This window comes from Ylistrum balloti, unplaced genomic scaffold (assembly GCF_031769215.1).
Source record: "Ylistrum balloti isolate Yb309-2 unplaced genomic scaffold, AGI_CSIRO_Ybal_v1 Utg371740, whole genome shotgun sequence".
In the NCBI taxonomy this organism is placed as follows: domain Eukaryota; kingdom Metazoa; phylum Mollusca; class Bivalvia; order Pectinida; family Pectinidae; genus Ylistrum; species Ylistrum balloti.
Window position 1 is genome coordinate 462,003 of NW_026782874.1, and position 25,186 is coordinate 487,188.

At 34.2% G+C, this 25,186-nt stretch overlaps 1 pseudogene; it reads right to left on the bottom strand.

Moving 5' to 3' along the window:
* The window catches only part of LOC132563465 (protein DDB_G0287365-like), a 51,409-nt pseudogene extending 26,660 nt beyond the window's left edge, over window positions 1-24,749 (bottom strand).
* Window positions 24,750-25,186: the final 437 nt, after the last annotated feature.

Genomic DNA, 25,186 nt, shown 5'->3' on the forward strand with positions numbered 1-25,186 from the left:
TACAATAATCGAAACAGTAGCAAAGCTTAATGTAATAATTATTACATCTAGCGTTGTTAATACAGTAAGAGTTCAGCAAAGTTTTAAAACATTTCCAGCTTATCTAATAAATAAAAATGTCAACATATTATAACCTAAACTCAAATCCAATCAAACTAATGCAAAATGTGAGCCAAAGACAGATTTGCGTAAAAGTTAGACCGGGCATTTCGGAAGAGTAAGCGTCTTCCACTTCATCGATGACATCCGCAATGTAAACTTCGGTCACATTCACGCTCTCATATGGGAACAAGGTATACAACAACGGAACCAACAGTCAAACTAAAGAACACGTCCAGCGACATATAGCACAAAGAGAATATTTCTCAACGAGATCATCATGACGACCGTAGAACAGTCCTATAATTTTTGTCAGTATGCATCTTTTGAAATCCTGCGCTACGAGTTCACGGTCAGTTGACGACATCTCGTACGAAAATCGTGATAAATGGAGTAGACTGCGACATGTACACGCCATAGGTTGGGAATGTAGGGTATTGCTATCTAGAAATGGAAAATTCACAATGAGGAAACCGAGACCATCACGCTTATCATACAGATTGAAGGAAAGCTTCCATATTGGTTTCGTTGTAGGAAAAGATCGAGATAAGCGACTGATGTAGATGAATATGTGTGTCTTTGATTTCCAATTATTGTGAGTATATACAATAGACGTGGTGAATACACTTCATGTTATTTTCCTGAAAGTGAAATAAAACGACTTAGTAAGGTCTTTGTGGCCTGTTTTGTTAACCTCCTACTTAAGGATCTCTCTAACATTCTATGCGATATCAAGTTACAACAGTAGGTCTCGAGACATGCGGGTTGGGGAAAATTAAGAGGACGTTTTACATCCATCAAAATGATCTCATTGGGAAATATTTTATTACCTTGTGCGATATAAAGTGATGGCGGTAAGTATGCCTGGAGGTTTCGCTCTTGTCTCATTTGGGGACGTGCCATTTCTGACTTTTTGATCGATCAAAATATGATGGGTATTCTTGATTTTTGTCATTGTACGTTTTCAAGGATTATCTGTATAAATCATTCTATTTTATATTTTGCCTTAGTTTCATGAATTGGAGTAATATTCTGTTGGCAAGCCGGTATTGTCATTCTTACCATTAACCTAAGGTATTTCGGGTAGGCTCTGGTCCTGCAGTCGGCATCACTTAGGTTGCCTGATATTACTGTTATCTGTACGACTGGACACAGACCATTACAGTCTTTCACCACGGTCTCCGTACGTCTTGTTAAACTTTGAAGTTGTATAAATAGTAGCCTGAATAGCAAATGACAAACAAGCACTAGTACATTCAATACAACGGCTTAACATATATAAACTCAATAACAGGGTTACATAAGTTGCTCAATATACGTAAATAAATACGTGTAAACAGGTTCTAATTGTAACGGAGACCGTTACATAACTCTCCCAAACTACCCCTGAAATCGCAAAGTAATGCTAATTGAAGTAGGAAATAATTCTACTCAACAGCTAAGCCCATCTACATTAGAGCAAGATACCTGACCTCAAATGTACATATTCAGGACCAGAAAATCAGTCATGCATGTCTCATGTAAATCAATGGCAGTCAGTAGACTCTAACAGACAACACTGAAAAATAGATAACTGATACACCTATATAGTGGTCAGGGCTGGAAAAGCCTAAAAATACACTCATAACAATATTATAGTTTCGAAGTTTTAACATTTTTGGTTCCTTATATTAAACAAAATCTATGTATTTATTGTCATCAAAATACGGACCCCATTAAAATTTCACTTCCTGTGGCGGCCATCATGAATGTTGATAAAGAAAGTCTGCAGCAAACTTTGTACTTTGTCATCAATATCAACACCATTTCAATCCAACCTACGGCCTTTGAGCTATAGCCTGTTAAATCTTAACTAGTCAGAGGGTCTGGCTACCTATTCGGTGTCTGCTCGAAAAAAAAATAGCCGAAAGAATGCACAACTCCGCATAGTCTACACACAAAGTTTCATTTGAATGCACTTGTCGGACAAATGATAATGATAATGTAAGTATTTATATAAGTATATAAGTTTCATGTTATTGCGAGTATGCAACAACTGATCCGAGTACATATTGACTAAATTAGATTATCATACTAAACGAGAATATTGCACAAGGTTTACTTGACGAAATGATTACCATAAAATTTCAGTGTCCTCTGTTCCTCAAGGCCGCAAATGTTAACAAAAATGCATCATGAATTTGCTGGTATGACTCTTTGAAGGAGTCATTAATGCAAAGATTCAAAACAAAATCGAGACTACTTTTCCTTACGGTACCTTAGCTATATAGTTTTAAACAGTTTTAGACCCACTAATGTGCACACAGATCAGTGAACTTGTAATTAAGTATTTATAAATAATACTATTTCTTATGTTAATGACTAGCGATTTACAACAACTGATCGGAGTACATACCGACTTAATCTGACCACACGGGGACAATGTACAAGTTTTACTTGCCGAAATATTTCCCATTAAATTCCGGTGTCCTTGGTCCGTCAAAGCCACCATTTTGTTTAAAATATTACCTCATGTACTGTCTATGAAAGAGCCAGTAAACGACTCGTATCGCCTACTTTTTCCTTAATTAGAAATCCACAACCGGATTATTTATGGGTATGTTGCTAATGCACTTTGTAGTAAACTGTCGATAGATTTACGGTACTGCAGTCGGTTTTAGATAAGGAACGCGGTTATGGATGGAGTTCAAAACTCAGCTAGTATACCTTATTGTTTGATTTTCATTTACATTTTTGTCATTGAGTCTAATACGTTTTACTATGCGACTGGTGAGTACCACATCATTTACTGAACCAAAATCGTTTCCCAAATCCGCTATATCATGTGTCACTGGACTCATTGGCCAATATTAGGATACTTTGAAGAAAAAATAATTTCTTATCCAGCTAAATATTTCATACGTAATTTTTAAATACTTATTACCGGTTCGCTTATAATAAAAAATAATGTCAATGATTATAAGAAGACTCCCATTTCACATGTGATACCGCACTCGCTTTTGTTAACGTATTTAGGACTTATATCTATACAAATTAAAATAGTAGATAGTTTTCTCTACCACAGAATTTACTTTTCATATTAATATTTTAAAGCGTAAGGTTAATTGTTATAGTATTTATTACGAATGCGTACGACACTGCTATGACGTACACAGGAGGTTATGATACACTCCGCGATATCAGATAAATGAAGTAACTAGTTGTAGATTACGATAATTTTTCTCGCTAAAGATTGTGTCCCTCATGTAGATTTTTAAAGGTAGCTTACGTGATCCGAAAAGATTGTAGCCGCTCCTAATGAAACACTTTGATAGGTGTTAAATCGGTAAACATGACGACGCTAGCCATGATGTCCCCAGAGTCAAGCAACACAGACTATTAAAATCTAGCCAATCAAAATGTATATGTAAGTTGAAGTGTCTTGTCACAGGAGTTTTGTAGTAGTATGATCATTATGTCAATGTGTTCCTATGAACTGAAAAATAAATTGTCTGCGAATTGTCTGCCAATCTACAAATTAATTCATTCATGGATTGTTTGTTAGTCAAGGACAAAAAATCAATATCATACGGACGTAAAATAATCTTACTAATGTTCTAGTATCGCTTATTAAAAGTTTTTGTAAGGAGTGATTGAATTAACTTTTGTCATTATTACATTTAGCCCGAAATCTTAAAGTAAGTATATACTAGCATAAATTTGAAATCAAATATGGAGAATTCAGAAAATATATAGATTAGAATTTTGTTACTGGTGCAACTCACGTTTTTTTAACATTTTTGGTCATGCCAAATTTCATATTCATTAGTTGCCTCCTAGAATTCAAATATTGAGGTCTCTATCAGTATTGTTAAATGGACGAAACCGTATTTGATGTTGTTCAAAACTACATATGACTATACTGAATTCTAAATTGGTATTTTAAAGTGCTATTACCAATCCTAATGTACAATTATTGACGTTAAACGCTGTTTTCTTATCACTGCTTTACATAATCATAATATGTTTTCACACCGAGATGGTAGCAAACAATTATTTTGAAATTAAAGATGTCGTTTAAATAACTGTTAAATTTTTTAGTTAGTCTAAATCATTTTGAAATAAGTGCAAAATAAAGCAGGAAGTATATAATTGTATATGCAATGAATACCTAAAACATATGTCATCCTGTATGGCTGTCATTTAATTTCAAATATTACAACCGCTGAAGCTTACATACATCCCATTTAACAAGCTTTTGCAAAAAAAGTGTGGATTAAACACAGAATGACAAACAGAGGAAAATCGATTTTAAAATACCAAGAGGAAATTTTCTTTCCTTACTGGTTAGATTACTTACCCGACATCTCTATCCCAGTAATACTGACCAGCATCTGTTTCATTTGATAATACACTGGTACTATTGACCTGTATCCACTGTGATAAATCCGCTCGCCACACCGGAGCCCACGACTTCAAGTCAAATGTCGCATCCCTTGGTAAACATACCCCGAGTGGTAAAGGATGGTCCCTAAAACATTGCATACAATATTAAATGTTATATCACCAACAAAAATAAATTAAAAACATGGAAATCGAAACGAATTTATTTCCAACAATCCCTGATTTCTAACGATGTAATTTGTTCATGACTTTACTGTCTGTCTGAAGGATATAACAGGCGGTACGTGCTACTCTGCTTCACCGAAAACTACTGCCGATACATTTAGAGAATGCTGTGTTTTCTAACAAATCTAGAATGATGTTCTTAGACATAGAAATATTTATGTCGGAGATGTGGAGTTGGTCACGCAATTGTGGAATTTCTATAAAAACAAGCATGCTACCTCCTAATGAAGGACATGGTTTGTGCAAAAGGTGGCTTGTATAATTGTGAAGGTGGGGAATTGCACGATGCATCATACCAAAAACATATGACGGAGTTTAAGCTCAGGTCATGAGTCATATTTCTTTTAAACTCATTATGTACCATTTTGTTATCCAGACTCTGCATTCTAATTCATCATATACTATGTACAGACCTTGCTTTACACAAAAGTTCGAATTTTACCTAACGGTATTGGTTCACCAGGGCAAAACTATATCAAAACAAAACAAGGTCCGTCAGAGACAGGTTATGCTCCCCGAATGGGACAAAGAGCAATAACTCCTAAATCATGCAAAAGAGAGGGATGGTTCCTGTGCATCGCACTTCGCCTTGTTGAGATCTATCTATCTATGAAGTTTCATGTTAACACCTCTTACACTTTTAGCGTAATGATCCTGCAAAAAAATTAAGTATGAAAAATAATCAAGGGCAATAACTCCTATATAATGCAAAAGGGAGTAATGGTTCGTTTGCACTGCACTATTCCTTGTTGAAATCTATCTACCAATGAAGTTTACGTTGATACCTCTTATAGATTTTTGTGTTAAGCTCTGGATAACATCATGACAGACAGACGGACGGCTCTCCTTTCGGGGAGCATAAAAAGCATACTTTTCCACTCCAAGTCCTTCCAACACAAACTTGCGAGGTACACGGGAGTTCCAATGCAAGGTGTAGCTATAGTTCCCGCCAAGAACCACTAGAAATTGCGGGTTGTATGCGAACTTGTTGATGGTCTCACTCACATCTGGCAAGTCGTCACGAACCATTATGGGATGTATATCCTTGTCACCGACATTTGGAATATGAATCATAAGCTGTGAACAACATAAAGGGCGTGGTATGTCATTTGTGAGTTATCATTATATTTAAATATACCTGATGGTAAAACGAACGTTTAATACGGAGATTGAACAAAGCACACGCAAGATAATATCAATGTTAAATACAAATACAGAATTAGATATGTACAATAATAAATAGTAAAATAAAAAGTTATACTGCAATATAAATGTGTACAGCTGTTTCGTCCTACCAGAACTTCTCAGTGACGCTCAGGGACTACATTGTTAATACCTAGGAGGGGACTGAAGGAAATGAAGATGTTGTGAGCAGGTTATAGCAAACTTCAAGGACTAAAAGTCCATAAGCAGTGTCTACCATTTGCAATTTCGAAGATTGTTCAAAAGATACAAAAGTGAAACCAAAATTAATTGCTACATATCATGCAATGTCGATAATAATGTTTCTTATATCTTTTTATCCTATTACTAACTATGGTATAGCTCCACCCCGAATTAAAATATGCCTCTCTGGGAGTCGGATGGAATATAATTAGACAGGTTAGTTGTAAATCATAAAAAGAGCTTGTGATCCTGTAATAACTTGACAGAGAAAGTAATCACGTTTTCAAAGCCAAGGCTAAAATAACCACTTTAATATAGATTTTTAAAAGGTTGGATGTTCAGCTCACCGTTCGAAGATTATTCTGTGTATCATAGACTGACAAATGGAGAAATGGACAGACAGTTGAATCAGTTACATACGCTCCAAAACCTTTGTTAATAAAGGCAAATTTGTTTGCGTAAATGGTACTTGTTATCATTCGTGACCAATTTTGCTGTAGCAGTTTCGGTTTCGTTTTCCAAATATTACCCATAATGTTTTGTGTCAGAACATGTCAGCACCAACATCTGCGTTTTTCTTCAGATATAGAAATCTAGGGAAAGGCTCCCTACAGAGAAAGTTCCTTTCCCATCCAATGCCAAACTGTTTAATAAGTGTATGTAAGTGATTCTATGTAAACAGTGAAGAAGGCTCTGCTATTTTGTGACTATTGATCTTTGGCGATACACTTGTACAATACCAGATGTTTCTAGAAAGTGTATTGAAAAAAAATTCATTTTAAACGGTATGTATAGATACATTATATATATATATTCTATTCTCAAATCAGCCTAAAACAAGAAAATATCCCCATATGTTTTTGTTTTCAGATTGAAATTGTATATTTACTTCTAAGTTATGTCTAAGTTGTGTTTTAACAGCAGTACATGAATTAATTGCAGATAAGGCAGTACATTGCTTTTATTATACACATTAGATATTATTGGCATGGTGCGAATATATAGGAAACTAAAGGCAATACAAGACAATCTGTTAGCAATCTATTGGCAGTTGATGCCAGTTGATGGCAATCTATTGGAAATATATTGGCAATTTTGGCAATTTCTTTTTCTAGGTATATATGTGTATTAAATTGACAATTGCTTAATGGTATCTACAGAGTATACGATGTTATGACATCTGAGTTTTGCTTCCTTCTTTTAGACTATTTGTGAAATGTAACTGATCACATCGTTGAAACCAATCAGTGACTATCACTCTAGTGTTGTTTGTTTGTTTTTTACAATGGAGTAGCAGATATTCAAATCTGTGCCATCACCAAAAAAGTAAATCCTGAAAGCTTTGAAACTCCGCAGTTATGTACCTAAATGTAACATTAATTCGGATATTCACCTTACCATATCTGTGGGGACAAATCGCCATGTTCCAGTTACTACGGTAAAGACAGGACGGTGTCGTGTAAAACGGGTCTGGTTTCACCACCTGTGTACCTGGTAAAGAGGTCAAAGACCCATCCGTGTCCCTGCAGGTTGCCCCCTGGTCACCAGCATACGTAGCATAGCCTGCTTTCTGTGCATTGCCATCATATATCCGTTTACCCACCAAAGTCTGTGTGTATAAAGATATACAGGGGTCGTCAAGATGTCGCTTTAAGTTTTCTTATAGTATACATATTCATATATCATCTCATACCTAGTTTAGACTCGCGTACCTGATGGAATACGAAACTCATTATATAATGTGTTTTTACCTGCCAGTAATTTAAAATGCATCAGATTCTTGTGAGGGTTTCTTAGCTAGATCGACATTTTTGCATATGATGACTGATTGATCCCAATTTAACCATGATTTAAGCCTAGCCTTCATATATTAGGAACATAGCAGGTGTCTAACTAAAAATGGTTTGCACTGAGGACAGCTGAATTTGTACTGCAAAACAAGAAATGTTCTCGCTCTGGAAAATTATTATTAGCTAAAATCGCATTTGAACTACAATATACCTCATCATTGAAGGCAAACATCAGCCGGGAAACAGACGTAACAGGAGAACTGGGAAACTTGTTCTGGAGCTGAAATCCAATGGCGCTCAAAGTATAATTTGGATTAATTCCGAAACCATCGAACCATACGTTGTTAAGATGAACAGGACCGTCATACACAGTGAATCCCATGATAGGATGATGTCTAAAGGAAAGTAACGAACAAAACAATGATATTATTTATTCATTCACATATCGCGCTTTGTGCTGCTGTTATGTCTGCATGTATGTACATGGACTCATATTCCGTGAACACATTTCAAAACTTCAAATTCTTTGATATGTACAAACATCTACATTTCAACATAATTCACTTCAATTTTAAAAATCAATGAGGTGCTTGAATAAGGAACTTGAATATATACCGAACAGTGAACAACTTTATTAACATATTTAGTAACGACCAGAAAATGAAAAATGTTAAGAGAAAAATCATCATAACAGCATAAGACAAACGAAAAATCTGAAACGAATACTATGAAAATCAAAATTACAACAAGGTGATTACTTTGGAGTCAGAAAATGTAAGGACTCCACATGTGAATTTATAGTACAAGCCATATTTAAAGAATAAAAAAACTCTTTTTTAAATTCGTCAATGACATGCAATACATAAAATGTACAATATGTAATAATGTGACCAGGTTGTAATGAATGCTATATAGCAGACACTGATAAGTAATTGAGAAGTAGAGTCTGAGTACATAAAGAACACATACATTCTCCTCAATATAGCAAAATCAAGCTAGGTTAATATCTTAATGTATGTGGACAAAAAAGTTTTAAATCATTCCTTTCTATATAGTGTATAAGGACACTGTTTTAGAAAGAAAAGAAGTAAGAAATGTGTTATATCAAATTGTTCTAACCTAAACTAAATAGTCCTATGTAAGATTCACCTCCCTTTGCATACTGTGACGTAATCAAATCTATGACGTCAAAACGTATTGTCTTATTACATTGTAAATATGTAATGTTGAGCATTTGAAGATGAATACTGAAAGCGCTAATGCTTTACGAAAACTTCGTCGTATGAACTTTTTTTGAAAATAATTTAAACTGGACAATGTGAAAACTGATTTATATATAGATAAATATATACATATTTAACGATAAGAATTGTGTAAAATTTCACTAGAATAAGAAACACATTACAACAGAACGCTCTATTGGCATAATATTTGAAGAGATCCAATAGATAGACTAATTGGCTATTGTAAGCGTACCTACTTTAGCATAATAAAATTTCAGCAATATCAATTTTATCCTAATTTTTACAGTAATTTATATATGAAAGACATATAGAGGCTGCAATTGGCTAACTCATATTTTTGCGAGAAACGCTCTAAAATTATATGACCTCTGAAAAATGTACGTTTTACATGAATAGATGCATTGTTTTAAATGGAGAAACAATGTATACTTACATATCCCATGGAATAGGCATCGAGCGCGGCATCGAAAACCATGTCTTACTGGACATATTGTACAACTTTGTGTCATCACCAATGTTGGCACTTTCCCCTATGATTACTGTGTCCGTTAAAAATTGCACTTGTTCTCCATTTCTAGCAAATGTTAATGCCTTAGCGCTATCTGCAAACCTTGAAATTAATTTGAATGCATAATAAAACACCTTTTACAATATATAAAATCTTTCGTGGTAATGAATATAGAAGAGATACATTGTTATACTACCAATGCGCTGGTATGTAATGACCTTCGATGTTTACTGTACTGTTAATAAATCCTGTTTAAAATAGTACTTTTTATATTATAAGTAATATTATTAATACAGATGCTTTCACAGAGAAACAATAATCATTTCTTTTCGCATGTATTAAATAACTTACGATGATCTTTTTATACGTATTTGACCTCCCCGTATCCAGGCATTATGCATGTTATTCTTAAAACCTGCAACACGTTATATGTAAGTGAAAAAAAATAATGGAAAGCAATTTCATAAGATATGCAGAGATAGTGTGGTCTACAAAATATGCATTATCTAAAGGTGTTTATTACATATTGCATTGACATATAGTTTTTCTCAAATTCCTTTCATGCTTATTCTGATCAATGAATATGCATAGGTAATTGTGGTTTGAAGCTATTTAGATATGTTTTATAGTGTAAACATCGATATCCGATAATGTATAGATATATTATTTGTATTAATATTTTACCGTTCCAAACCTACTTACATGAAAAACCACGAATATATTTTTCCTGTGCATGTGTTACATTATACAGAACAACATTTATTCATATAAAAATCAATCTGTTCAAAACATAGTCTCCTGTCGATTAATTCATCAATACTTTTTTATATGATCCATTAAAACCAACGTACAGGTAAGTCTATCAATAATTACTTCCTTGTCGGGCGACATCTCATTCAGAGGGTCCTCTTTCGGCTCATATGCATTGGTGGAACCGATGGAAAAATTAGCCAGCAGCTTTTGATCAATGTTTACTCCATGCTGTTATAAAATGAAGCCGTGATATATGAAAAGCTACGATGTTCGTGTACAATTATGAAAAGGTAGTTCTGTAACTCTATACAAGCAGTGCTATTGTTTCATAAATTTTCTTATTACTTTTTAGATTTTTTGTATAAACACCAGTATGATTATTTGTTAAAACTATAAATGAAATTTTACTCGTAATGGTATTATGTGAAAATTTTCATTTGATAAAACTGCTGTATGCTAACAGCTGATTTTTTTTAATAGCTCTGTTAATATTTACTTTTTTATTTGTTATAACTGATGTGAAATTATCATATCTGTTGTGCAATTAGTATCATTACATTGTATCGATGACGGATTTACATAGTTTTACTTATGGAGAGCTAATCATTTTGATTTTCTAGTAATTAATCCAATTAGAACGTGAACATGATATTTTGTCTGGTTATTCTATCATATGTAACCTTACATGCACATAACAGCCTTGTTACGAATAAAAAATGATATGTCTTATGATTAAATGTTAGTATGTGTGTGATTGTGTTTCAACTGTGTGGTGTACATAGTTACCACGTAGTTTGAGTGAGCTACGTTGTTAAAAAAATCAGCTAAAGCTGTTCTTCTCGCCTCATCCTTGGCCATGAAACCAAGTCCTTGTGAAAGTCCTATTGGAGAATCCGGGAAAACAAACCAGAAACCAGTATGCTGTAAGTAGATTATCGACTAAGTCGGTTCCAACATACAATGTATTGTGATGCAGCGATCATTTACAGGTCAGTATCAACCTTTCCTCTTGAAAGGATATGTTCTTGTATCTTATATTTCTCTTCTGAAGCTCTGAAGCATTTGTTATTATCCTGATACTTTTATTGCTTCCTTGATTTGATAACTGTTCACGTATTCACATTTCTCCAATATCATTTCATTGATTATTTCAATTAAACATTTTAACATCTCATATAAATTACGTTTTAATCAATGATCACTTAACGCTTTTCATGTTTTCATAACATAATATTTTATCTTGCGATTTTGAGTTTCTCTTTAACTTTATATTCCACCCAACCTAATGTTTGGGATATCCACATTTGTTTTGTCTCTCCTATTGCCAACTTATAGTTAAACGTAACGGCCGATAGCCAAATTTGAAACTCTCCTCTAATGGACATGTTGTATATTCAAGTATATAAAGGCAACGAAAAAAATACATCCTACCTCACTTCCAGCTGCAACATTGTTGCGTACAAAAGTTAGCGGGTTGGTGATCCAGAATGTCGATGGAGTTCTGACAAAGAAATTGAAATCATTATCCAAGCTGTTGAATGGCATACTGGAATAAGTCATCGATAAGTTCAACCATGCTTATATTTCTTTATCTATCTTACGTATCTGCTGGGATCAGAGATCCTTTCTTGGTGCTAGCTCCAAGGTTACCATCCAATACTGTCCTCTTCTCCCCTCCATCCTCAATATAAAATGCATGTCCCAGGCAGTCATAACATACATTGTCTTTGACCTGTATAATCGCAAAGTTTTTTCCCTTTGTTACCAAACTGTTCTGTATAACCTTTTACTACCAACTCGCGGTACTACTTCAATGTAATGTCATCTATGGAATCGGTCTAATGAACAAACTTAATATATATTCATCTTTTGTGCAGCAAACCTCTGATTATCTGATAGACAGAATAATGCATCATAAAACCAATACCAGCCTTTAACAAATACAAAATGCTGCAGATATTTTGTTATAAAAATTCCACTCGTATCTGTGAGATTTTCTTGAAAAGTCTCGAAAGTTTTATTAACCTATATGATGTATGATTTGTTCCTACCTGTAAGCCGTGTGTAGCATGAACGACAATACATCTCGCAAAGGTATGATGAATGGAGTTGTTGACTACATAAGGCGGATGTGGGTACCTCACTTGATCGTCCACATCGCCGGACATGTGGAAATGGATAGGATATCTTCCTTGCAGACAAATATCCATTATTATTTTATAAATTTGCATAGTTATACAGGTGTCTACCCAAACACAATTCTCAAAATAATAGCACTGCTAAAATCTTGCATTTTACTATATATACGCATAAATAATGTAAGTAATGATTGCCTAGAATTCATCTGAAATGAAGGAATTTCTAACGTATTCTCTTCGAAACAATAATTGTATATATACTGAGAAATACTTACTTATGTCAGTTTGTGATCCAAAATGTTTCAATTCCAATCCTTGTAGATGGACACTCCAGAAATTAGGTTGAATCTTCAAAAAAGTGTACCTTTATCATTTCATTAGTGGCACTTGATCACACAACCGCTTACCCCTCAGGTATTTACAAAATATTTTGCTTTCAAAGCAAGCGTATAATATACTACAAAATACCATCAAGTCGTGATGAAATATTTTCAGTTTACCTATAATTGGTCAACGCTTTGAAGAGAAAAAGAAATTTATGCCGTTAGGTAAATGCATATACTACAATATTTATACGTAATATACTTAACTTTAAGAAATACATCTTCAATTTCAATACAACAGATCGTACGAAATGACCTCAATTTTGATACATATTTCTATTGCTTACTCTCATATGTGCTCCAAATGTGTCGTAGGGGTATGCCTCGCAGTTCCCATTCTCTGGAGGACAATCCTCTTCTACTTGTCCTTGCAGGACAATATTACGAGACAACATTGCCACTTCCCCCCGGCAGTCCACATTGTTTATAATTTCTCCCCAATGTGTGTACTTCGTTTCTACTACAAACACATACATAAACTTTAGCATATAAGAAGTACGGACAGCAGTAAATAGCATTTGATCATTTAAAATTGATTTAAATATAAATAAACTGGATCAATACACGGGAACTCAAAATGGTCTTTAAATACGGTGATATATAAAAGACACAGATGAATTTTAAGATTTAAATTTTGCAAATTGGATAGGGGCGCTAAATTTGCGAATGTCATAAAATCTGACAGATACTCTATAAAGTTTAAGATACAAGAGGGGTGCATACAATCAACTCTCAGCTGATGAGCATTACACTCCAAACACGGTACCACCGTCGCCTCCTCAGCTTGTTTCCAATTAAAATCAGTTGAAGTCAGCACCACGGAATCGCCTGTCAAAACATTAAACATCCAACATCAGAGATGTTGTTTCAGAACGGTATATTGTTAATCGAAAATCTCGCAATTGCAATATCAGTTTTTCTTACCAACATCCCAGGAAGTGACGTCATCAATGACATCCAGTTTTGGGTAAGCGTAATCAGTATCTAAGATACGAAGGTCAATATGTGACTTCCATTTCTCTGACTTGTCGATATAACTTTCTACGATGTACTTCCTTCGCCTGTTCCAGTTCGTACATTTCGCTGATACTGCAGATATCTTGCTCATTGTACCGTTGTGTTTACGTTCTATTGTGAAAGAGGGATCTCCTGAAATAATAAATGATTTTAATCTCACATATTAAAGCATTACATTACTTTCTGAAATAGAATGTCATAATACCCTACATTTGCATTTCCAATCCTTACTGTACACAAAAAATAAGTACGACTGAAAATAAAATTTAAAACATCAAGAAAGAGCCTTCGAAATGTTGAATTGGTGGCACCCGTCCATTACTTTCTCTTTCTGTCCTAGGACGAGAACTTGTCGCACGTTTATAGTTAATGGAAAACAGTCATCGTAAAAAGAATTTTATCAAGAAACATTGCAAATCTTTCCATTTTTAGTACTTTCCTTGTTTCAAATTTCAGTAAGACCACACTAATGATGATTGTCATTATAAACGACATCGTGTTTTTATTATGTCACATTGCGGCCATTTAAAAGCTGAGTAATGAGACTGTAACAACAGTCAAAGTTGACGTTTCTGTTAAAATTAATTAAACAAGTGTTAAAAGTAATCCGTTCAAGACTTAAGAGGTATGATATTGCTGGTCGACTCCATTGTAAAAAAGAGTACCGAGTGCGTTTTTTTCAGACTTGATCTTTCCGCAGTTTTTGCATAACAGCGAACACCGAGAGTTTATAAACAAGCTGAATTGATTTCGTCCAAAACACGAATAAAAAATAATAAGAAAACACCAACATGTCAACAGAAACATAGTCCACACTCAAATTCCATGAAATTAGGCAAAATATGAACAAAGATTTACACGGAGATTCCTTAACAAGAACAAGGAGAATAAGATCATGTGTTCCGGAATAGTAATCGCCTTCTGCTTCTTCTATGACACCCGCTGTCATAACAGTTTCTACAACTTCTCGTCAAAACAAGGATATAAGGTGTTTAAATTGATATCATGCTCGTATTCATACTCATTTCATAAACGGACTCTCCTTACATAGTAACACAAATGCAAATACTTCAGTATTGGGCTATATACAATTTACATCCACAACCAAGAATTAAATATTCTATCTCATAAACCGTTACTTGCTGCTTCCGCTTTGGTTTTTATTTCAAAACGTGATTTAATTCATGAAAGTTAATGTTAATCGAATTTCGTTTTTCAACATGTTTCATTTGGCGTTTTCTCCAACAACTAAGTTTTTCAAGTTTAATGGAAAATTATTTGGTGTAATTGGGTGCAGAAATGTCCAAAACGTGCAAGCTACTTCATGAGTGTGGTTCTCAGTTACATACATTGTACATGATAACATATCAAAATTGAGCAGAAGACGTTTACTTTTCCTGAACACCTGGTCTTATCATCCTTTTACTTTTTCAGGAGTATTCGTGTAAACTTTATTTGTTCATATATTTTTCCATAGTTTTCTTTCATTTTAATCTTGGTTAGGCTTTTGTTGAATGTTGGTATTTCCTGTTTTGCTATGAATTCGAAATTTATTCTGATAACGTGAAACAATATATATTTTTAACTTACTAGACACGCGTGACGAAAGCGTGAACACCTTGAATTATTTTTATGACATTGTTAAAAATGTCGATATAATTATTACGTTTATGAGTTTGGTGCATGTTTCACTGATATTCTAAATGCGAAATTCTTCAAACACATCTTACTATTTTGGTTTCTTTGAAGCATACGTAAATTCGGAGTATTCAGAAGAACTAAACGCAAATGAATGCTACATATTGTTATAAAGGAAATTGTTTACAATCCAAAATAAAGAGGATGAATGGCTAACGGTCACTTACCTGCTTTCGCAATCATAACATATGCGTCACCATCCTGTACTGTTCGGAACAACCCCTGCCCGGTGACAGAGCCTAACGCAAATTCCTCAAGCTCATCAAAGACCCAAGATAAGTTTGAAGAGCTTACGAGGGAATGTTGTACAGAGAGGAAGAGGAGTTTTCCGGGAGTAATATCTAAAAGAGAGAATTTTTAAAAAATAAACAATATCTTTCTTGCGGTTTAACATTTATTCCGTCAGCAGTATTTATCATGTCATTATGAAAAAAAAATCAAAATGCGTACTTTTCAAGAAAGGTTGGACATCCTTAATGTGATAATTCGTCATTTTTGTATTTCTGCCACTCAGATAAAACATGCGGAATTTATCCACTTCATCCGTCGTAGGGTCAACCACATAGGCAGCAAACCCTTCCATCCAATCTTCCTTCTTCCACAACTGACTTTCCTTTAAACATGAATAATTGTGATATCAAATTTTCCATCAAATAGCATTTGCTTGAAACCTCTTTTATATAACATAATAACGTATAACAATGCAGTGACATGTGTATGAAGGTACTATGACTACGGAGCTGGTCAAAGTCTATATAATTTGTCTAATTAACAAATGCCAACGCTTCTCATTAACACATTTAGAGAAAATACGAACGGTTGCCTGCTGTGACAATAATTTGTTTTACATGAATAAGACACCTTACAAATGATGTATCAAACTTTACACAATGTCGTTTCCCTTCAGGTATATTGATGACTTCTTTTTAGATAACGAGGAATGTATTGACCATGTCCATCGCATATACCTACCAGGATTCTGCGATATGAAGCTGGACATGTTATTCCAACCTCAATAAAACTGCGTGAAAATATGAACAAAAGAAAGATTTATTCAGACTCCCGAAAAAGTACAAGGAGAATAAGAACAGGTGTTCCGGAAGAGTAAGCCTCTTCTGTTTCATTGACGACACCCGCCATGTAAATCTAGGTGGAGCCATGCATATAAGGTCACGTCCTCAAATGAGAACAGGGTATACAACAACAGAAACAACAAGCGAACTAAAAGACATCAATACAATTGTAGTCCTGCCCTTAGCTGTTGGTTACACATTTAATGAATATCTTCCATTCTGTTGTCACTCCTAGTTACCTTGTGACTGTATATGTATCCGTGTCCCTGTGTTAGTTTAGGAACAGTCCTGTTAAGCTTTGTCCATGACAACTTTTCCCGTCCATGAAGTTCAAGAATGCCTCCAGTGTCCACACCGATAAATTTCTCTCCAAAACCAATGATATCATATTCACCGCGCTTGCCTGTAAATATGTCACGTTTAATGACTTTTTAAAAAGTTTGAACAAATTGTAATGTAAGCTTTATGTGTATTTCATGGTTTGGTGTCAAATATCTCGTGTGGCATACATAGTGTGCATCAATAACTTAAAAGAAAATGCTTGATGATAAATATCATAAAACGAGGATGTTTTATCGGTACCAAATTTTCAATATTTGCGGTTTTAATTGATAAATTAAACTTAAGAATGAAATCACATACATGTATTTTAGTTTTTGTACTTTGATGGCGAAAGTATGACATGGCAGAAATTGGATATTCCGATTGTTAAATGTAAAATATGAGCCTGGCAAAACAAACGCTGTGATCTGCATCTCAATCGATTGTAACTGATAAACGCGAAATAATATTTCAAATAAATGTAAGTTCTTGTCTTGATAAAGCCACGTGTTACTTTAAAATTTAAAAGATAATTACAGAAAGATTTCAACTACTGATATAGAATAAGTCCAAAACTCGTCTGTGTTGTGACCAACCTGTGAAAGTGATAACGGCCTGACCACCATACTTGCAGTCCTCAGCCCCAATATCCATCCGTCCCTTTATCAGAAGGAAACCCAAGGTCAGGTTTACACTTCCAGTCGGTTTCCATACCAGCCGGCCACCATGAGTAATTGTCACGCTTTTTAATGCTGGCGGGGTGATGTCCAACAAAATCGCTGTATGAATCTTCACCTCTTCCATGAAGCCAGGGGTCTATAAAGAAAAGCATTAGATAGGTTTGTAAATCACATTAGCAAAATGATAAATATGATACATTTCATACAGAATATTAGTTCATCTTATCAGCACAGATAAGTGATAGAAACAAGAAATAGTATAACAATATCATAAACCAAAAAATATCATCACTAATGAAGTTTGGAAATATTTCAATGGAAGTATTTGTCAGAATTAATAATTGTACATCTACACACATCTTCAGGATCTCTTGAATGAAATTTTAAAAAGCATGTTGTCATCATTTTGAATATTACTGAAACCAAACGTCATAATGACCTGACAGAATCCTGACACAGGTGTCAGGGTCTGAGCTCGCATAGAAGACCTACCGATCCGCTGGGCCAGCTCGAGGGACTGGACCATGGTCTTAGTGCAGGATCTTCATGGGGACAGGAAGCGTACACAGTACCTGTCTAAGGTAGGAGCAAGTTATTAATCGCATTCGATAAACATTAGCCTGGCAAAAGATATTGTTCAAATCGAGGGCAAACAAGGGATATTTTCAATCATCTCAGGTACACAACAAACACCAAATACTAATTTCATTTATATACCTCATAGTGGTATTTCCAATCATATTAATTACATTAATTATGTGTGGGAGGATTTCGTTTATCTTTGCGATTTGCGATTCATTTTCATTCACATCATCTTAAAGGATTAATTGAAAAAAATTAATATTTTATTTAGTTTCAATTAGGAACGAAAATGACATTATAGAAGAACATCGTGTTTCTGACATCCATTAAAATAGAATTTCCTGACAACGCTATCTGTTGCGTGTTGAAATTAGTTTCAAATGTTTACACTAATAGATCCGATTTATAAGAAGTTTTTTTTTTATCCGCGGGCGCCTTTCCAATATGACTGCTGTACGGAATTAACGAGACCAATCTGTCTACCAAGTAAACGACACCTGAATATCAGAAACAATGACATATTTAGGTAGGTAGGTTAAGCTAATCATCAATTGTACCTTGTATTATTTTAAATACTCATGGCCTATGTTATCATATTAACACTACTTTAAAAGGTCAAATCGTGACAAATAACACTTTAGAAATAGTAATAACTTCACATAAGTCAGGTTACTTCATTACATCCGTGGTAAAATATTTTTTTACAGAAAACCGCAAAACCATCAAAACCAAACAATTAAATATTTTTTTAGTATTTGCAGAGTATTTATGTAAATGGGCAACCACTGTTTCATGTAGTGCACAAAAAGCCTCACAGCTGTATGATGCGGTGTGCTTCATTATTTAGCCCTAAATTATGTCTATTTTTACATGGAGAGGTGCTCTTCACGTGGTTGTTTTGTGTGCACTTTTATAAATTACAACGGTTTTCTGTTTAGAAGATTACATCTTCTCGACATGGTCAGTAATACTTTACACACATGTTTATTCTAACTTAATACCAACAAGAACCACTAGCTATAACTGAATGTCATTTGATATAATGTATACAAACATGATTTTTTTAAGTTACAGGACCCGGTAAGTTCTTTCAATTTATAGAAAAGAATGAGACAATAGGGTCTAATGGATGTACCGAGAGCCAAAAATTTCAAAATTGAGGTTTAGGAATCGTTTTCATATTTTTGTATGTATTATCAATTTACGTGTGTCTGAAACATGCTCTAAAATAACACGCTTATAACTACATGTATGTCGCTTCTTTAAAAATAAAGAGCGCATAGCAACAAAAAAGGATTCCTTTCTGTATGTCACTGCCCATATTGAACACAATATGACAATAGAACAAAACGAGGTTAGAGCTTATATAGTATCCATTGAGACATTCACAATTCAAATTCCAAGTAAACGTTTTGGAATATGCAAGAGAGCTAATCAACGTGTATCAAATTTCCGTGCTGTCCAAAGGCAGCGAATATATTACATACAAGGAAGTCGATATTTCATCTGTCATCACCTCATGCATATAAAATCGTGCATTTCCTCAAAGGCACGGGAATGCTTATAAACATGCATATGCTGTCGCTCGGAGGATTTCAAGCTGTCGAGCCATAAACACCATGCATGTTATATAATCTTTTGAATATGGATGTGACTGTCGAAAAACATATCGATTCGATGATTTGATATTAACAAAACAGTTATAACAGTGATAACAAAAAACAAAATACGGAAAATTAATGAATAATATTACAAAGGCAGATATTTCAATGAGACATTTAAACCGCTTTTAATTAAAATGTGATTTACAATTTCACACAAAATGGACATATCCTTAACACGTTTTTAGAATTACTGCGCAGCTAGCCGTTTCGCAACCTGTGACGGTTACTTCAAAAGATATAACGTGACTAATTAACATGCATTTTTATATACAGACTTCGTCCTACGGCGGCGTTAACATCCTGTTTATACATTGCAATCAATAGAAAATATACAACTTCCTTTTATTTCAGACAGCTATATGACCAAATAGACATTTGTTCAATATATTAGAAATTCAGATATGAGAAATAAAAACGAGAAAGATATATATTTTGATCAACGATATAATTCTTGAAGAGAAATTCAAAATTATTACAGGAGTCGGGAAGCAAAGAGAGAGAATGAACCACCAAAATAATTCATCAAACCAAAATGAATTATCGTTCGTATTAAAAATACACAGAGATTCAAATTTAGTGTTATTTACTACATGGTAATACTGAATTATCTGTTCAAGAAACATGTGTATTAATCAAAATTTGTTCCCTGATAATTTCAAACATGCCAAAGTAAATCCAATTTCAAAAAGGGTGAGAAAAGCTTGGTTAGTAACTAGAGACCCATATCTATCTTACCTGTTTTATCAAAAATCTTAGAAAAATATGTACACTCGTCTTTATATGATTTTTAAACCAACACAATCCACTCATTGAAAATCAGTCTGGTTTTAGATGTAAACATTCTTGTCAGACTGCTCTAACAGCCTTGACAAATAGATGGTACGAAGAAATGGACAAAGGCAAGCTTATTGGTGTTATGTATATTGATTTTAGAAAAGCCTTTGATCTTTCTTCTACAAAAAATGAAATTATATGGATGTTCAGACAGTGCCATACATTTTTTTACTTTTTACATCCTATTTATCAAAACGCCTACAGACTGTTGCCTTCAAAAATAGTTTAAGTAATCCCTGTGAAATTACAACTGGTGTACCCCAAGGCTCAATACTTGGGCCACTGATGTTTTTAATGTGAACATTGAGAATTTTACATGTATGCTGATGATACAACAATGCAGAAAACTGACAAATGTGCTACTGTTATTGAAACATGTTTGCGCACTGACTTTGTAAATGTGAAAAACTTGTGTAAAACAAACAAAATGGTTATAAATACAGACAAAACCAAAGTTATGCTTGTAGGCAGTAAACAGAAAAAAAAAACAAAAAACTTCAAAGGAATTATGTATTGAATGTACTGATTCTGGTGATCTTACATTGGAAAATGTTAAACATGAAAAACTCCTAGGTGTGTGTTTTGATGATACCCTTACTTGGAACAAACATGTCCAGGATGTCATCAAAAAGGTCAATTCAAAATATGATAGTTATGCAGAATTAAAAAGTTCTTACCTGTTTCATCAAGAATCACTTATTTTAACTGTTTCATTCTACCTTACCTAGATTATTGTTCAAATATTTGGGGACATTGTTCTCAGACATATATAAAAAAAAATAGAGAAAATACAGAAAAGAGTTTTACGTATAATTATGGATGCTGACTACTCTGTATCAGGGGATGAACTATTCACCAAACTCAAATGGTTACCTTTTAGCAAAATGGTGAACTACAACGAATGTATACTAATGTATAAAGTAGCTAACAAACTGTGTCCAAACTACTTGGACTGTAATGTGCTTGTGTCCAGTGTACAAAGTAGACAAACTAGGGCATCTACTGCAGGTAACTATATCATACCTAAACACAAAACTGAAAAGTTTAGAAATTCCTTCCTAGATACTGGACCAACTTTGTGGAATCAGCTTCCAGAAAATATCAGACAATGTGGAACCTTACCTTATTTTAGCCCTAAGATAATATGGTACCTTTATGAATGTTGCCAATTAATTGTTTTAATTATCAGTCCTGTATCCCTTACAAAACCTCCCTAATTTAGTCCTTTTATTATATTATTAGTCACTCTATAACCGTTTTATATACCTCTTCTCTATGTGCCTTTATCATTACATTTGTTTTATTGATGTACATCTTAGTCCTTCATGATTGTGCTAGTTTACTGTGATATTTGTGATTTTTATATCATATGTGATGCTGTAATCTTAATGTAGTATATATTGTACATTTTACTGTCGACCACTTGTTAGAAGAGTCTTGTACTCAAAGTGTTATCGACTCTTAAATAAAGTCATTTATTATTATTATTATTTTATCTATATTGCCACATTCTCTCTCTCAAGTTAAGTTGAAAACTGTTTTAATTAAGTATAAAAGTCTTAACTTTGTTTAAAACAACGATCCTTCCGATGCCGACGGCACAAGAGAAACGTATTTCAAAGGACGAACGGAGTGAAAAGGAGCACGCAAATCAAAGCACGGGATGTGATGAAAAATAGATAAGTCGAAAGTTTTTGAAGTGTAGTGTCAACTTCTACTGTCGGTGTCGGAGGGAGACTGTCCTCATTCTAAGTATAAGTATGTATATTTGTATGTGTTAAAAAGTAGTTTTGTGTGTATTTAATTACCCCGACTTCTCTGTCTGTCCCCCCCCCCTCTCTCTCTATCCCACCCTCTCCCTCTCTCCTAGATTCATATGTATGTAACATGCCATTTTGTAAATATGTGTGTTGTTTTAGTTTTTGGGTAAGGGCTTAATATAAGTTAGCAAACTTGTGCCAAAATCCCATTTGTACTTATTTGACAAAATAAATATGCTTAAATCTAAAGTGTTATTTGCATGTACAGTAGGTACATGTGCCAAATAATGGAAAACGCTGCATCATGCCACAGTTTCGTCCACCTATGTCTTGGGTGCTAGGAACTTTAAGTATGGGAATCTAGAGGGCAAGTAAGGCAAGTCAAATTAGGCTGAAATAAATGCAAGGACTTAGAACAGGAGGTGCGCTAATCCCATGATTCAATTTTTTTCAATTTTCTATAGTTAATTATCTTCAGAAAATCATAACAGTATTTTCTCAAACTATTGTACTTTGTATGTAAGACATGCAAGTGCAAAGAAAGTCTCCCTACCAATTTCCTGACATTTTCACCAAATGTTTTAACATAAAGGGCCAAATGATGTATAAAGATTTTTGCTGCACGCACACTGGAGGTACATGAAAAAGTGTCTTAGCTGAAATCATACTTTTTCAATTTTAAGGCTATAAGATTTTTTTGGTCAATATTTTGATACATATTTACCATCATATTGTCAAACAGATCCTTGTTTATTATACAGTATATCAGTTGGTAATGTGCGCTGTGGTTTTAATCCTTTTTTCAGATGAAAAACTGAACCCTTTCATACCCCTATGGCCACGACACTAAATGGGTCGTAGCACAGGACTTACGAACCTTTTGAAATTTTTATTCCTATTTCATGGGTAGTCACTCAAGGTGCTTCAAATACCACCCACTTTTATTTAATTTGGTGCGTCGACAAAATACACTGGTTCCTGAAAGAAATCGTTTTACATATCATCACTATTATAGAGGAAGTGTGTATTTGATTGGACGGCAAACAAGACACCACCTAGATAGACACACAAATCGAGGTATTAACTAGGTGGCATACTGCCAGTGCTTGACACGGGTTTTTTTCTTGCTTGTTTGTTTGTTTTTGTTTGTTTGTTAACCTATTTTGTCTATTGCTTGATTTGCTTATATGTACAAATGTATATTCCATAGATATGTATGGCGCAATAGCATTTAATTGTACAATAAATCAGATAACTGTGTTGATTGTGGTCAGATAATGTTGTTTATTACTCAATTTGTTATATGTCAGATTCGGTGTTCCCGTATGAACATGTAGTGTTGGAGAGAGATGTCCATGTAGTTTACTTTAGCTTGTTTTCAAAGTTGTATACTGTAATGTGTATAAACGTATACATCGGAGTAGTTAAAAACAGAATGGTTGATGAAGCTAAAAACTCCTAACTAATTTACATTCCAATCAAAAAACTAACCGCGCGTTACGCTATCTGAATATGTCATGTCACAATGTCGTCGCTGATTGTTCTCGGGCGATTAAAGTCACCTCCGTGTTTATTTCAAGATTATATACTACACACGTTATATAGAGTAACAGTGATTCATATTCTCCGTAAGCTAAAAACGGTTTCAGGGTCAAACAATTAGACATTGTAAAGTCAACTTTGAATGGCCTTCGGGATAAAGAACATTGAAGGATTGACACAGAGGTTCGGTTACATCTAATTTGTGATGTTAGAATAATGAGCCATTGTACTCATTCACAGATAGTATATTGTTTTGATATACCTGCATTCTGTACTTGATTAACAATTTCACATCTCGAGCTTTATGAGATTACGATCCACATTGATATCAGAATTTCGGTATGTATTCAACATTAGTAAAATACCAATTATTGAAGAAAATTTCCAGAATTTTGTCTCAGTTTTGTAGAAGTAAAACTTTTCTTTCTAGTATAATTACATATGCACACGTGTGTATATGTGCGGAGTTCTGTGTTATTAGTCACGTTGATAAATGTTACATGAACAAGGTGACGACACTTTTGTAATGCGTGTTTCTGGGATTGTCTACAGTGTGTCTTTACAGGTGTGAAGTAACACTGGATCGAGTGTCTAAAGTTTACAGGTGTAAAATAACAGACTTACCATAAACAGGAACACCTTCATCCACTTCATGATTATTGCGTCCATTAGGTTCATCATCGTATGATGAGTCTATTGAGCTCTACATGTTACATGGTGAGTGATGCTGTACCTGTATTTGGGGCGGAGTTAACAGACACCGCTGTCATTAATGACAGGTCTATAAGCATTTCAATACACTGTCCACAAAGGTATGTGTACATCATAGGTTTGAATACTAATGAACTTGAACTAGTCAATCAAAATTGAAGTTAACATAATGTTTTATTTTCACTCTTGTAAAGTATGGATGTCATAACTTTGCTGTAGGTTTATGTAATAGTTTACGGTTACACAGACGACATTGATGAGTCAATTGACGTATCTTGCACCTTATATAGCTTGTACAAAAGCGTACCGTAATTATACTGGAGGTATTGCTTGGTGTGTGTTTTTATTAGTCCGATTATTGGATTACGGTTGTCCGCAATATGATTTGATGTCAC